Source organism: Tupaia chinensis, unplaced genomic scaffold (assembly GCF_000334495.1).
Source record: "Tupaia chinensis unplaced genomic scaffold, TupChi_1.0 Scaffold143673_1, whole genome shotgun sequence".
NCBI lineage: Eukaryota > Metazoa > Chordata > Mammalia > Scandentia > Tupaiidae > Tupaia > Tupaia belangeri.
Genome location: NW_006203521.1, coordinates 33,516 through 50,757, shown reverse-complemented (window position 1 = coordinate 50,757; position 17,242 = coordinate 33,516). Strand labels below are relative to the sequence as shown.

The window sequence follows — 17,242 nt, the reverse complement described above, 5'->3', positions numbered from 1 at the left end:
TTTGGCCACATGGGAGTCCAGCATCTTAACCACCACGCTACCTGCTGGTCCCTCAATGTAAGTTTTAATAGTGCTCAAAATAACCACTTTATTAAGATTATTAAAAAGGAAACCATGTATATCAAGTACAAAACATACGTTTTTAAATGAACAGGGAGGGACCAGCAGTTGGTGTAAAGGCTATGTCTCTGGGCTGCCATGTAGCCGACTACAATTCGAGTCCTAGACCTGGTGGTTTAAACTCACACTGGGTGTGGTATGGCTGTCCCCCCTGGGGGGTGATTTCTCACTTTCTGTCTCTCTGTCTCTGTCTTTCTGGCGAGCACATGCACCCTATACCAAAAACCTCTCCCCCCAAAAAAACTATTTTAATGAATGGGGAACATTTTTTAAAAGTCTCTTAATGGCCAGCCAGTGGTGTGGTGGTTAAGGTGGCTGTATCCCACATGACTGATTATAGTCTGAGTCCTGAATCCAGTGGCTTAAAAATCATTCAGGATATGCGTGTACATACATGCCTCAAATCCTGAGGGGATAGTAGGGAAGGGATTGCTTTTTAGACATCTCCCCAGGGAGTGATTTGTCACTTTCCCTCTCTCTCTCTGGTGAGCTCATGCACCCTATAGCAAATTAAGAATCAGGGGCCAGCAGCTGGCGTGGTGGTTGGGGTGTTGGATTCTTACATGGCAGACCATAGTTTGAGTCCTGGACTTTAAAATGATGATGATGAGGGGCCAGCAGGTGGTATGGTAGTTAAAGTGCTGGACACTCCCACATGGTTGACCACGGTACAAGTCCTGGACCTGGTAGCTTGCTTTCTCACTTCCTCTCTTTCTCTCTCTCTCTCTCTCTCTGTCTCTCTCTGGCAAATTAAAAATAAATGAATGAATAAATGAAATTTAATAAATTATTTTTTGAATGATGATGATAAAATAATTCTTTTTTTTTTTTTTTTTTTTTGAGAGAGAGGGTTTTTTGCTACAGGGCGTGTGCACTTGCCAGAAGGACAGAGAGAGACAGAGAGACAGAAAGTGAGAAATCACCCCCCGGGGGGATGGCCATGTCACAATCCCTTCTCCTCCATTCTCCTCTTGGGATCTTGGGCACGCACACACACGTGCTCAGCTTGAGTTTAAGCCACTGGGTCCAGGACTCAAACCGCGGTTGGCCATGTGGGAGTCCAGTGACATAGCTATTATGCCAACTGCTGGTCCCAAAATAAAATAATTCTTTAAAAAGTATTAAAAAACAAATGAGTTTTGGGACCAGCAGATGGCTCAATGGTTATGTTGCTGGACTCCCACATAGATGATGGTGGTTCGGGTACTGGACCTGGTGGCTTGAAATTCACTCAGGGTGCGTGTGTGTACGTACTCAAGATCCTGGGAGGAGAATGGAGGAGAAGGGATTGTAGCATGTCCATAAACCCTGGGGGGAGGGTGTGTGTGTGATTTCTCACCTTTTCTCTGTCTCTCTCTCTCTCCAGAGAGCACACATCCTCTATAGCAAAAAAATCTCTCAAAAAAAAGTCTCTTGAAATATCGAAACATCTTATTCAAGTAAACTTGCTGTATTTATCACTAGGGCAAAGGATAAGTAAACTAGTCCCTGTTTTTCTCTTAAAATATTGGGTTGTCGGGAAAGTCATGACACACTTTTGCATAGAAAACACATCATGGAACCAGCAGGTGGCGTGGTGGTTAAGGCGCTGGACACTCCCAAATGGCCGACCACAGTTCAAGTCCCAGACCTGATGGCTTGCTTTCTCACGTTCCCATGCTCTTTCTTTCTGTGTGTCTCTCTCTGGTCAAATTAAATGGATAAATAAAATTAAAAAAAGAAAAACACATCATGACTTTCCTGACAACCTAATATATCTAAATTCATTAAGCTGGTAGCCTTCTTAAAAAATGCATCACAAGATTTTGTTTGTTGTTTTAACAGCTTGAATGTAAAACTGCTTTAATGGACTATTGATTTCTAGCTCCAAATGAAACCAGTAAACCCTGTAGAAGTTTTACTTTTGCTGTGGCTGGTGAACTATAAAAGGGAAAAAGGGAGTGCTGATGGAGACTGGGCATTTCAACTCTCACACTTGACTTTCTTGCAAACAGGAAGGATTCATCACCCACTTCTGATAGCCAAGGTTTTTTCACTGCCATTTTCTAGTTTCTCCTTGAACAGCTGCTCGGAAGTTGGTAGATATTAATTGCCTTGGCGTCACTTTCAGATAGCCTGAACAACAATCCTGACTCGTCACTCTGTTGGTCCTCTTATTTCTTCTTCTTTTTCTTTCTTTCTTTTTAATTTTTAGAAAGATTTTTGCTATAGAGCACATATGCTCGCTAGAGAGACAGACAGAAAGCGAGAAATGACCTTCTGGGGGTGTTATGACCATGCTGCAATCCTCTCTCCTCCATTCACCTTTTGGGATTTTGGACATGCACACACATGTACCCAGCGTGAGTTTTAAGCCACTGGGCCCAAGACTAACCATAGTCAATTCTGTGGGAGTCCAGTAGTGACAGGTAAGCTTGGAGCTGACAAAGATACACAAATTAGGAGATACAAGTGTCTATCCACATGTTCTATATTTCTGTTTTTAACAAAATATTTATTAAAGTAAATTGTTTAATATACAACTTCTCATGTATCATTTTGGAAGTTCTTTATTGTAAAGACAATTCTTCCATCTGAAGAAAACAGCAGCCACAGTGATTACTTTGGACCACCATGTTGGATACATTCAATTTCTTCCTTAGGCACAAATTTCCTTCTGTATTTCTGAGGTTAAGTTTTTATTATTTCTGCCGTGTCTGGTGGACCGAGATACATCAGCAAATCTGGTGATTTACTTTAGAATGCTGTGAAACTGCAGAAGAATGGGATGGTAGCCCTGCTAATCTCAAAGCTTCTGACATGTTTGGTTTAGAATTGTCTGTTTTGTCAGGGAAACTTTTTCATGGATATGTGGCTTGACTACCTACATAAACCTGCTGCAGATGCCATCTTGCTGCCCATCACCTAAAGGCCTTTCTGCAGCACTAAATATAATTACATTCTTTTGCTGATTTGCATCAAATTAAGGGTATTGAGAATCATGTATCTTCTCACAGGGGAATCTTTGATAGCTCTGCTGTAGACAAGTTCAAATCCTAGAGCTTGGTCAATTGCCACATTAATAGGGGGTCTTTTAAAGTAAAATGGTAGCTTCTCTGCCACAGTTACACAGACTAAATCCACATCTAAATGAGTGCAAGCAACATGAAAAAACTTTTCTGTCTTTGGAGCAATATCATACAGCTGGGCCCTTGAAGAAGTTACTTTCAAAACATTGCAGTGAAAAGGATCTGAAACAATAATTGTCAGTCTAGTTAAAATTTTTTCTTAAATTATTTTATTTAACTTTATTTATTATTTATTCATTTGTTTGTTTAAATTTTACCAGAGAGGGACAGAGTGAGAGAGAGAGAGAGAGAAAGTGAGAAAGCAAGCCGCCAGGTCCAGGACTCGAACCAGGGTCGGCCATGTGGGAATCCAGCGCATCCAACCACCATGCCACCCGCCAGCCCCAATCTAGTTAAAATTTTAATTGGTCCTGATTTTCCCTATAAAATTGGCAAAGTTGTGAAGAGTTCAGAAACAGCTACTGGTTTTTCAATTTCCTGTTTCTTTTCTTAAGGTAAATAACATGACTGAGGGCAACTGAATAGTTAAGGTGGGCAGTGTCTTCACAAGTCTGCACAGAGGCTTCAGGTCAGGACTCCCTTTCAGGTCCAAATCTGCAAACATCACCATGCTGAAGTCCCACCTGTAAGATACCTCTTTAAGAACTACTGGGTCGAGGGAACCAGCAGTTAGCATAATGGCTATGTCACTGGACTCCCACGTAGTCGACCGCGGTTCACGTTCCAGACCCGGTGGCTTAGAACTCACACTGGGCGCGTGTGCGTGCGTGCCCAAGATCCCGAGAGGAGAATGGAGGAGAAGGGATTGCGGCGTGACCATCCCCCCTGGGGGGTGATTTCTCGCTTTCTGTCTCTATGTCTCTCTCTGTCTGGCGAGCACATGCGCCCTATAGTGAAAAACCTCTCCAAAAAGAAAAAGAACTACAGGGTCGGGACTGGCAGGTGGTGTGGTTGTTAAAGGTGCTGGACTCCCACATGGTTCAAATTAAGAAGGCTGGATCCCACATATCCCATTCCTTGGTTTGAGTCCTAAACCCCATGACTTGAAAATCACTCTGGGCCCATGTGTTGTGGGTGCCCAAAATCCTGAGAGGAAATGGAAGAGAAGGGATTGTGGTGTGGCCATCCCCCCCAGGACGTAATTTCTCACTTTCTGTCTGTGATGTGTGAGCCCCTCCCCTTTTCGAAAAAAAAAAAAAAAAAAAATTCCTGGGTGTCCTATATATATATATATATGTATATATACATATATATGTATATATATACACACACACACACATGCACTTCTATTTATTTTTCTCTTTTGTTTCTCTTAAGGAATTATCGGGGCTCGCAGATGTCAGACATAATGGTTATGTCACTGAATTCCCACATGGCCGACCACGATTCAGGTGCCAGACCCAATGGCTTGAAACTCACACCAGGCACATGTGTGAGCATACCCAAGAGGAGAATCGAGGATAAGAGATTGCGGCGTGGCTATCCCCCCTTCCCCAGGGGTGTGATTTCTCACTGTCTCTCCAGTGATCACACACATCCTGTAGCAAAAACCTTCCCCCCAAAAAAAAATTAATTTTCAGTTTTTTCTTAGATTTTTGCCATAGGGCGATTGCGCTCACCCGAGAAACAGAGAGACAGAAAACAAAAAATCACCCCCCAGGGGAATGACCATGTCACAATCCCTTCTCCTCCACTCTCTTCTTGGGATCTTGTGCCCAGTGTGAGTTTCAAGTCACTGGGTCCAGGATTCAAATCATGGTCAGCCATGTGGGAGTTCAGCAATGTAACCATTATGCCATTTATTGGTTCCTAGTTTTTATTATTTGTTAATTTTTTAGAAGAATTATTTATTTGTATTTATTTGTTCATTTTAATTTGACCAGATAGGGACACACACAGAGAGAGAAGGAAAGTGAGAAAACAAACCACCAGGTCTGGGACTCAAACTGTGGTCGGCCATGTGGGAGTGTCTAAGTGCCTTAAACACCACATCCCCTGCTGTTTCCGATTTTTTATTATTTTTTTAAATTTAGCTATAGGATACATGCACTCACCAGAGAGAGACAGAGAGACAGAGAAAGAAAGTGAGAAAGCAAGCCACTAGGGTGACCAGCAGAAGGCGTAATGGTTACATCTGAATTCTCACGTAGTCAACCACTGTTCGAGTCCCAGACTTGGCAACTTAAAACACGTTGGTCACATGTGTAGGCATGCCCAAGATCTTGAGAGGAGAATGGAGGAGAAAGGGTGTGGCTATGCCCCCGGGGAATGATTTCTTGCTTTTTGTCTCTTGGTCTCTCTGGCAAGCACATGCACCTTATAGCAAAAATCTTTCTTAAAGAAAAAAAGCAAGCTGTCAGGTCTGCAACTTAAACCATGGTTGGCCATGTGTGAGTCCAGTACCTTAACCATCATACCACCTAGTTGCCCCTATTTTCTTCTTTTTTTTTTTTTTTTTGAGAGATTTTCACTGTAGGGCGCGTGCGCTCGCCAGACAGACAGAGAGAGACATAGAGACAGAAAGCGAGAAATCACCCCCCAGGGGGGATGGTCACGCCGCAATCCCTTCCCCTCCATTCTCCTCGGGACCTTGGGCACGCACGCACACGCGCCCGGCGTGAGTTTTAAGCCACCGGGTCCGGGACACGAACCGCGGTCGACTACGTGGGAGTCCAGCGACATAGCCATTACGCTAACTGCTGGTTCCCCCCCTATTTTCTTCTTGTTACACTCTGTATTTTATTACAGGAGTCCATTCCAGCTAAGAATTTTATCAGGATTGAAAAAAATATATTTTTCCTCCCTTATACCTGCCACAAATTAAATGATATTCCTGTGAAGCTTTGGTTTCACACATCACATTTCCTAGGTTGTCTTGTCCTTGTTTGTTAGACTAGATAGTTGGTACTTTATTCTGGCTGGAACACTAGACACTTGGGAAGCTTTAACAAAAATAGACTAAATCCCTACTTCCAGAGAGTCTGATATAATTGGTCTGGGGGTGGGGCTCAGACAAGGTACTTTTTTAAAAAACTTACTAAGTGATTATAATGAGCAGCTACAGTTGAGAATCCTTAACTAAGTAGCCCTTGCTGTCCTTTCCAGCTCTCATGATCTGTCAGCTGTGACTAGGTCAGGCTAATAGACACTTTGTCATATTGTTGTGGGATAACAGAGGAAGATGAAGAATTATATCCAGGAGTATACAGCTCAATTCTGGGGTCTCAAAGAAAGAAGTTTATAAAGAATCTTTTTCCAGTCCAGCAGGTGGTATGGTGGTTAAAGCGCTGGAATTTCCACATAGCTGACCGTGGTTCAGGTCCCAGACCTGGAGGCTTGCTTTCTCACTCTCCCTTTCTCTCTCTCTTTCTCTGGCAAACTCATATGAAAAATAATAATGATAAATAAATAAAATAAATAATTATTTTTTAAAAAATAATCTTTTTCTACTTTCTGAAAATATCTTGGCCTCTTTTACTTCTTCCAATTAATGACCCAATAAAGACTACAGGTTAGGGACCAGCAGTTAGCGTAATGGCTATGTCGCTGAACTCCCATGTAGTTGACTGCAGTTCGAGTCCCGGATCCGGTGACTTAAACTCACACCGGGCATGTGTGGGTGTGTGCCCAAGATCCCGAGAGGAGAATGGAAGAGAAGGGATTGTGGCTTGGCCGTCTTCCCTGGGGATTTCTCACTTTCTGTCTCTATGTCTCTCTCTGTCTGTCTGGCGAGTGCATGCGCCCTATAGCAAAAACCTCTCCAAAAAAAAAAAAAAAAATGAATAAGACTACAAGTTAGGCCATTCTTTGATTCCCACTTCAAAGATAAGAAACTGAGAACAAAAACTCTTAAAGACAGTCAAAAGTCCAGCTGCTGGTGTTACCAAACTCAAATCAGTTTCCCTTGCCCAAGTGTTATAAAACCAAACCATAGGCACATGGTGTGATGAAGGTAAGTACAACTTTATTGCAAAGTACAAAGCAAAGATAGCAGGCAGCTTATGCTGAAAAGACCCATCTCCCTGAGATGTTTCCCACATGCGTTTTTAAGGGCAAAATTAGGGGCAGAGGTCCCAAGTGCATGATCTTCAGTGATTGGTTCAAGAGGGTGTGATCATCTCATGGGGCGTTCTTGATTGGTGAGGTCTTAGATAATTAAATTTCTGTTCAGGTTTCTGAAACCACTCAGCCTAGGGCCTTTGAGCTCACAGCCAGCAGTTTCCATCCTACAAAACATCTTACATATTGAAATGAAAACCTTACCTTTAAGTTGAGATTTTTAGAGGTCAGATGGCCCTTATTCATGGTCAATGTTGTTTTCATAACCAAAGTCTGAAGACTTACCCCTTACTCTGGGCCATTACAATGTAAATTGACCTTGCATTCCAAGAACCTTTGAAAATACACTTTACTTTTAGTTCAGCCCTTTTTAATTTTCAGTTTGGGAAATTCTCACTTTTTTCTTAACTGAAGGGGAAACTGAGGACCTATCTCTCCTAGGGGATCTCTGCTCGTTTCCACTGGCAGAATCTATAATATGGAGCCCTGTGGGAGGATTTTTGTTTTTGTTTTTTAGATTTCTGAGAGAAATCACCCCCAGGGGAGACTGCCAAGCCTTAACCTCTTCTCTATGCTCCCCTCAGGATTTTAGGCAGGCATACATGAGTGCCTTGCATGTTTTTTAAGCCTCTGGGTTCAGTACTCAATCCATAGTTGGCCATGAGGAATCCAGTACCTTAACTACCATGCCATCTGCTGGCAAGGAGCCCTTGTTTTGAATAGTTGTGTTCAGTGAACATCTTCTGTGTAGGAGCAGAAACTGGACGGTGAGGGTGGTTGGAAAACCTACAAGTTTACATGCTCGTTGGGATCAGAAATGGGAAGAAAACCAGAGAGAGACCGCCCTGATCCCTGGAATAGTCCACTACCTACTCCTGGACAGAACATGAGCCCGGTCGTCTATAAATCCACCACAATAACTTGAACACTGATTCTTGCACATTTTACTATGTCAAGACCAGCAGTAGAGATTAAGAGTCAGCCACGGAGAGCAGAAATGGGGCTTCAACAGCTGTTTTGAAGGCAGCAGGGAGGCTGTGGGAGGGACTATCCTGTCTGCCAGGCCATTCTACTGAGGGCCACCTCCAGAGAGGGACACGTTCACGTTAAATAGCAAATGAGCTTTTCTAATAGCTCATTCCTTCTCTAATTTACTAGTGAAATATTGCTAGATGGATTTGAATCACTTTTAAGGGCTTGTAAAACACCCTTTAAGAGATTAAAATTATTTCCCCTGAGAAGTCCATGACTTAATGATAGCTCAGTAAGGAAGAGAAACAAAAAACACTGCTATATAGAAGAAAATAATCATTTCCTCCTGCTTGAAGGCAGAATATGGAGCATTAAAGAGCACAGCAGCAAGGAACAGGCTCCAGGAGAATGGAAAATTACCATGAGCTTCCAGTTGGGTTTCTTCCCCATCCACTGAGAGAAGACGAGAAAGAGGAGGAGGAGGAAGGGGAAAGAAGAAGGGGAAGGGGGCAAGTTGGTGATGTGGTGGGTAAAGTGGCTGGATCTCACATAGCAGACCACATGGTTCCAGTACTAGACTCTGTAGCTTGAAAAACATGCTGGGCACATGGGCATACGTGCTCAAAATCCAGAGAAGAGAGCAGAGAAGAAGAGAATGCAGCATAGTCATCTCTCCCAGGGGTTGCTTTCCTAACTTTCTCTTCTCTCCAGAGAGCCCTCGCATCCTGTCATAGGGAAAAAAGGAAAGAAAAAAACAGGAGAAGGAAGAAAGAAGACAAAGGCTGCCATGGGGTCCAATGTGCTGACTAGCTCGTCTCTACCTCACTATGAAATGCATATTCACTTTCTATTTTTTTATTTTTATTTAATGTTTTATTAATTTAAATTTGACCAGAGAGAGACAGAGAGGGAAAGTGAGAAAACAAACCACTAGAATCCAGGACTCGAGCCGTGGTCCACTATGTGGGAGTGTCCAGCACACCACCACGCCACCTGCTGGTCCCAATTCACTTTTTTTGTTTGGGGGGGGGGGTGTTGGTTCTTGGTATAGGGCACATGCACTCGCCAGAAAGACAGAGACAGACAGAAAGCGAGAAATCACTACCTCCCCCCAGGGGAGATGGCCACACCACAATCCCTTCTCCTCCATTCTCCTCTTGGGATCTTGGGTACACATGCACATGCACCCAATGTGAGTTTAAGCCACCTGGTCCAGGACTCAAACCTTGGTCCACTACATGGAAGTCCATCAACATAGCCATTACACCAACTGCTGATCCCAGTCCCAATTCACTTTATATTTAAAAGGTCCCAAAGTTATTTCCATAACAAGCCTAGTAACAAAAGATAGAAATGAAGCACAGTATCTGAGCTATTGATTTTCTTGTCTTACATTTGAAATATTGGCCCAGGGGCTGAATAGTGGCAGGGCCACAGTGCCGCAACCCAGTGCTCAGTGAGGCTGACCCCCTTGGGAAAGTTCATGTTCACATTTCAAGAACTCCCTACAAATGCTGGGCACACATGTGCTGGTGTGTGGTCTGGGGCTGGCTGACTGAGGGTGGATCATGGTGTGAAGCCTTTGCTGAAGGTGCCTATCTGTGCCTGTGTAATTTTAAAACTTTAATTTGGGGACTGGCAGGTGGCATGGTGATTAAGGGTGCTGGACTCCCACATGGCCGATCATGGTTAAGTCCACAACCTAGCAGCTTGCTTCCTCACTTTCTTTCTCTCTCTCTCTCTCTCTCTCTCTTTCTCTCTCACTCTGTCCCTCTCTGGTCAAATAAAAATAAATAAAGTTAAATAAAGTAATTCTTAAAAAAGAAAAAACTTTAATTTTAATTGCCATAGAGTAAATGTGTGAGAGCAAGAGCGAGAGAAAAAGAGAGAAAACACCCCCAGTGAAACATGGCCATGCCACAATCTCTTTCTTCCATTTCTTCATCGTATCAGAATTTTGGGCACTCACGTAAACATATACACACAGTTGGCATGTTTTTCTAGCTGTCAGGCCAGTCTCTGACACAGTCAGCCACATGAGTTCTGGCTCTCTTAACCAGTAGGCTATGAGACCAGAAGAAAATAAATATTTTCTTTATTATTTTAAGAAAATAATAAGGGGGGGGGCAGTGGGTGGCTTGGTGATTAAGGTGCTGGACTCCCACATGGTTGATCGCAGTTTGAGTCCTGGACCTGGCGGCTTGCTTTCTCACTTTCTCTCTCTGGTGAGTGCATTTGACCTAGAGCAAATTAAAACATAATAATAATAATAAATACAATTTTTAGAATGAAAATAATAAATAGGAGGCAGCAGGTGGTATGGTGCTTAGGGCACTGGATTCACATGGCCAACAGTGGTTTGAGTCCCTAACCTGGCAGCTTGCTTTCTCATTTTCTCTCCCTCTCTCTCTGGTGAGTACATGTGCCCTATAATATGTTTAAAAATAGTAATAATAGGGGCCAGCCGCTGACTGGTGGTTAAAGGCGTTGTACCCCCAGGTAGCCAAACATATTTCAAGTCCCATACCCCACAGCTTGAAACTCATGCCTGGCATGTGTGAGCACATGTTCAAAATCCCAAGGAGAGAATGGAGGAAAAGTTATTGTGGCATGGCCATCACCTCTGGGGGGGTGATTTTTTGCTTTCCATTTCTCTCAGTCTCTTTGGCGAGCACATATGCCTGATAGCACAAGCTTCTCAAAAATAATAATAAGAAGAAATAAAATTAAATAAATAAAAAAGGAAAAAAATAAATAAAACATTAGCCCAAATATCAGACTTTTAGCTATGATGGACCAAATGTCCTCATAGTTACACAGAACTCAGATATATTTTTATATTCTATTATTTTCCAAAATAGCTGCTTTCCTCTGGTTTGATAAAGGAAATAGGTTAAATGGGAAATATTTTCCCAATGGAAATAAAATAATACTTCCTCATTGCAAAGTTCATTTTCATGTCTTCTAAATAGCAGGAAACACTTGATAAAGCAAAATCTAGATCTATCTCAACACCTAATTTTTTGTTCATTTTATTTTGGACTCCATTATTGAAGCAATCTCTATTGGCAGTATTCTTACCAATACTTTTCTGAGCAGTTTAATTATTTCTCTTTAATACAATAGAACAAAGCACTTCACTCTGAAGAATCTGGAGTGTGGGGGCTAAGGGGGAATTAATCATGTTTCTAACTGGATTTTGTATTGATCCAAAATGAGTAACTCAAATTAATAGACTATTTTTCACCTGCATTTTAAAACATTATTTATTTTATTGATTATTATTTTTGTTTTGCTTTGTTTTAAAGAGTGATTTTATTTGGCTCTATTTCTGATTCCAGAGTCTGGGAGAGGGTCTGCAGGCGCAATGTCTGTTCACAAAGGTGGCAAGAAGAAAGAAGCCTCTGAAACAGCCCAAGAAGCAGGCCAAGGAGATGGACGAGGAAGACAAGGCTTTCAAGCACAAGCAAAAAAAGGAGCAGAAGCTTGAGGGGCTATAAGCCAGGGTGGCGGGGAAGGGTCTCCTGGCCTCTGATGGAATTAAGAAATCTGGCGGGAACCAGCAGTTAACCTAATGGCTATGTCACTGGATTCCCACGTAGTCGACCACAGTTCACGTCCCGGACCCAGTGGCTTAGAACTCATGCCGGGCGCTGTGCATGCGTGCTCAAGATCCCGAGAGGAGAATGGAGGAGAAGGGATTGCGGCGTGACCAATCCCCACTGAGGGGTGACTTCTTGCTTTCTGTCTCTATGTCTCTCTCTGTCTGTCTGGCGAGCACATGCGCCCTATAGCAAAAAACCTCTCAAAAAAAAAAAAAAAAGAAAGAAAAAGAAATCGGGCAAAAAGTAAGGTGCTTCTTGTGTCTGGGGCCATGGCGACTACCTTGATTCCTTTCCTACTTAAACATCTGGATTCCCCATCATAGCAGCTACAGCTAGAATGAAGTGTTGTCTTAAAATGTGTTGTACATTTAAGAATAAACTTTTGTTAAAAAAATTATAAAAAGAATTATTTTATTGACCTTAAATTAATTAATTAATTTAAGTTTGACCAAAGAGGGACAGAGTGAGAGAGAGAGAGTGAGAAAGCAAGCCACTAGGTCCAGGACGTGAACCACAGTCCAGCACCTTAACCACCATGCCACCTGCCAGCCCCATCTGCATTGTTTTTTTTTTAAGTTTGCTAGAGGACACATGCACTCGCCAGGGGTAAAGAGAAGGAGAGAGAGAGAGAGAGAAGGAAAGTGAGAAAGCACACCCTTATGGGGGATGGCCAAGCCAGACTTCCGTCTCCATTTTTCCTTTTGGGATTTCGGACATACATGCACACATGCATGCTGTTTTTTTCAAGCCGCTGGGTCCAAGACTTAAACCACGCAATTGCCTTTGTGAGATCCAGCCACCTTATCCACCATGACACGAGCAGGCCCTTCCCCTACATTTTAAGCACTAACAAATTTCTACAAAGATTTGAGACCTGAGGAACACAGAAAGCTTCCCAATGGTCCTGTCAATTCTATAATTCCACTGAGATATTGCATTAAGGCGTTGAATCTCAAAACTGGAAGGACTGTTTATTAAGGACTGTTGGGGCTCAAAAAGCAAAACTGCAAAGCATGCTGAAGCAGCATGCTAAGTGCATTGAATGAAATGAGGACCAAAGAAAGGTCAAATGATGTCTAGTGGATTTTAAAAGAATGCAGGGAAGAAACAATCCATTTTAGAACTATGATAAAAATTATTAAAATATTTGGGAAAAAGTATTTAGCACCTGAGTAAACATACCCTCCACCCTTCAGGCCATCTCATTCCTATTGAATAGATAGAAATGCCCATCTGTTGAACTGTTGCCTGCTTCTGAATTAACATAAAAAGTGCTTAGCCATAGAGATTCCATCTTATTCCTGTATGTTTTTTCTCTAAAGGCTTAGCCTTTCCTGTAGGCTAAGTAATCATTAACCCAGAGATAATGTCCCCTGTATTCTTCAGTGGAGAAGTATCCTGTGACCCTTGTCCACTATCCCCCAGGAAGATAGGAAGGTATACAGTAAATAACCTTTGTTTTCTTAAGATCTCTGGGAACATAGTGAACAGACTTTGATCAGTCAGAATCAGAGGACCATGTAAGAGAAATAACCAAGACCCACCTCAGTGCCTCAATGTCTGGAACAGTTTGTCCTTCCTTGGCTCCTGACTATCCCTCCCAGCTTTTATTCTTGCTATAAAAATCAAGGTTTCATTCCCATTTCCTTAAGATAGTCTCTTAGGTTTCTAGTCTGCCATTTTCATGGCTAGGTAGACTCTCAAAAATCAACTTCTTTCCCCAACACTTTGTCTCTCAATTTATTTGCTGTCATGCAGCCAGTGGAACAAATTTGGACTCAGAATTGCTGGTGGATCTGGGAAACCAGTGGACAACTTCTGGTCTTGTTCTGGGAAAAGCAATTTCTACTTTTTGTTCTTCCTCCAAGAATTATTAATTTTATTTATTATTTTAAATTTGCTATAAGGTATGTGTGCTCACTAGAGACAGAGGAGAGAGAGGGAAAATGAGAAAGCAAGGCACCAGGTTCAGGACTTGAACCACAGTTGGCCATGCAAGAGTCTAGCATCTTACCATATCATCTGCTGGCTTGAATAATTTCTATTTGTTGAAAAGAGCTATGTGATGAGTTGCTATTAAATGGCTTAAAATTTAGACCAGCAGGGGGCACTTTGCTGGTTAAGGTGCTGGACTGGTTTGAGTCCCCGATTTGGCAGCTTAAAAATCACCAGGTGTGTGCCCAAAATCCTGAGAAAATGGAGAAAGGACTGCAGCAAGGCTATTTTCCCTGGAGAGTGATTTCTCACTTTCCCTTTGTCTACATACTCTACAGCAAAATAAATAAATAAATAAATAACATAAAAATAAAGAAATGGCTTAAATTCCTGAAGAATGTCCTCAAAAAATCTGTAGTTTGAGACCAGCAGTTAACGTAATGGCTATGTCACTGGACTCCCAAGTAGTCGACCATGGTTCACGTCCCAGACCCAGTGGCTTAAAACTCATGCTGGGCACATGTGCGTGTGTGCCCAAGATCCCAAGAGGAGAACGGAGGAGAAAGGATTGCAGTGTGGCCATCCCCCTGGCGGGTGATTTCTTGCTTTCTGTCTGTCTCTGGTGAGCGCACATGCCCTATGGCAAAAGCCCCTCAAAAAAAAAAAAAAAAAAAAATCTGTAGTTTAACAATTGTGAATTTAGCAGGGGTTGTGAGAGAAGGAGAAAGATTGAGATAGGTAAAAGTAATACAAATAGGGGACCAGCAGTTAGTGTAATGACTATGTTGCTGAACTCGTAGTCGACCGTGGTTCGAGTCCCGGACCCGGTGGCTTAAACGCACGCTGGGCACGTGTGCGTGCATGCCCAAGATCCCAAGAGGAGAATGGAGGAGAAGGGATTGCCGCCTGGCCATCCCCCCGGGGGGGATTTCTCGCTTCCTCTCTGTCTTTCTGGCGAGCGCACGTGCACTATAGCCAAAACCTCTCAAAAAAAAAAAAAAATCTGTAGTTTAACAATTGTGAATTTAGCAGGGGTTGTGAGAGAAGGAGAAAGATTGAGATAGGTAAAAGTAATACAAATAGTAGGTAACTTTTAAGAGCATACTGTGAGCTAGTTACTGTTTGTTTTTTCCTGTGTTAACACAAATCTCACAAAAATATTACAAAATAGGTTCTGTATTCTCCATTTTATAGAACAAGAAATTGAGATGTGGGGATGTCAAGCAACTTTCCCAAATTTTGGAAGAATTGGAGCCAGGATTTGAATTCCAGCAGTCTGGCTCAGAATCTTGCACAACCCATTACCCAACACTAGAACTACCTCTTCATAAATCATGAACATTAGTGTGAATTCTGATCAAGCAGCCCTGTAAGCTTATAGTTCCTCAGAGAAAAACAGTCTGGGGCCCAGCAGGTGGCGTAGTGGTTAAGGCAGTGGACTCCCACATGGCCAACCGTGGACCCAGTGGTGTGTGTATGTGCATGCATGCGTACCCAGATTCCAAAGAGGAGAAAGAGAGGAGAAAGAGAGGGGTGATTTCTTGCTTTCTGTCTCTGTATCTCCAGCGAGCACACGTGCACTACAGTAAAAATCAGTCTATGATCTGATCGTAAAGTATATATGGAAAGGCAAAAAAAAAAAACAAAAAAAAAACAGACTAGTCAAAAGAATTCTGAAAAGGAAGCATAACATTAGAGAACTTACGTGACCTGATTCCTAGAGTTTTTGTAAAGCTACCATAGTCAGGACAGTGTGGTACTGGAGAAACAAGAGGCATATAGGGGCCAGGCGATGGCACACTGGAAACACATCTGGACCCATGTGGAAAGGCAAGAGGTACATGCCCCAGGACCTCCCTAAAAATGTCAAGCTCATGCCTATGATCTGGGCCAACTGAAACTGGAAGCATGAAGACCTTGTTGGGCATCGCTGTCTCAGTCTCATAGAATAAATGAATAAATACACTTTATAAAAAAGAAGGGAGAAGGACCAGCAGTTAGCATAATGGCTATGTCGCTGGACTCCAATGTAGTTGACCATGATTGGAGTCCTGAACCCAGTGGCTTAAACTCACGCCGGGCACGTGTGCATGTGTGCTCAAGATTCCAAGAGGAGAATGGAGGAAAAGGGATTGTGGAGTGGCCATTTCCCTTGGGAGGTGATTTCTCGCCTTCTGTCTCTCTGTCTCAAAAACAAACAAACAAAAAAACAATAAAAATAATAACAAATGTACTAGTGTACTAATTCAACTCTTCTCCATGAAGAGATAAAGTAATAATTATCTTTAAAAAAAAAAATCTTTCTAAATTTTACTGCTCTTATCTTTCTTCTCCATCAGAGAACCCTGAGGGGAATTTAGTTCTTTCTCAAACCACAGGCCCTGGTTACAGACATCAGAGCTGTGGGGAGACTCCTTATGCCCTCGGGATATCTGAGAAGTCATGTGGAATGGCAAATACTGGACTTCTTGCAGTTATTTTTTTTCTTTTTAGAGGATTTTGCTATAGGCCAGGTGCGCTCACCAGAAAGACAGAGATGGAGAGATAGAAAGCAAGAAATCAACCCCTGGGGGGACGGCTATGCCACAATCCCTTCTCCATTCTCCTCTCGGGATCTTGGGTATGCAAGCACACGCGCCCGGCGTGACTTTAAGCTCCTGGGTCTGGGACTCGAACTGCGGTCAGCTAACATGGGAGTTCAGAGACATAGCCATTATGCTAACTGCTGGTCCCAGGAGTTATTATTTTTTAGTGAATGTTTCTTTCTTCTTCTCAACAGGCTGTCATCTATTACTTTGTGAAGCTAAAGAAGACTTCTGCCTCAACCTCTTCCCTGACTTACAATTTGCTGTCTCTTTTCTTTGAGCTTGGAAACTTAACCAAGCTTGGATAAAATTGTGCAAGTAAAAAAGCCAGTTGTGGTGATGCCTGTTTGTAGTCCCAGCTACTTGGGAGACTGAGGCAGGAAAATCACAATGTTGTAAGATTCTGTCTTAAAAAAAACCCACCCACATACACATACACAAACAAAATTTTTTTTTTTTTTTTTTAAATCAAGGGGCTGGCAGGTGGTGTGGTGGTTAAGGTTCTGGACTCCCACATGGCTGACTACAGTTCAATTCCTGGGCCCAGTGGCTTGCTTTCTCACTTTTCTGCTCTGTGTCTCTTTCTGGTAAAAGTTTAATTAATTAATTAATTAATTCTTAAAAAAAAAAATGCAGGACTGGTCTTGAAGGATAGAGAGGTTCAAGTCCTAAATTCTACCATTAGAACTTCATTTTTTAGGTTATAATCCCCCAACCCCATCAGTAACAAGTAAAGTTTTTTCCCTCTCTTTCTTTTCTTTTCTTTCTTAACATTTATTTATTTATTTGTATGATTTTCTTTTTTTAAATAATTATTTTACTTAATTTTACTTAATTTTATTTATTTATTTTAATTTGGACTAGAGAGGGACAGAATGAGAGAGGGAAAGTGAGAAAG

The 17,242-nt window shown here is 42.2% G+C and overlaps 1 pseudogene; it reads right to left on the bottom strand.

The window, feature by feature from the left end:
• Window positions 1-2,082: 2,082 nt before the first annotated feature.
• On the bottom strand, window positions 2,083-3,805 carry LOC102478856 (ribonuclease P protein subunit p30-like; annotated as a pseudogene).
• Window positions 3,806-17,242: the final 13,437 nt, after the last annotated feature.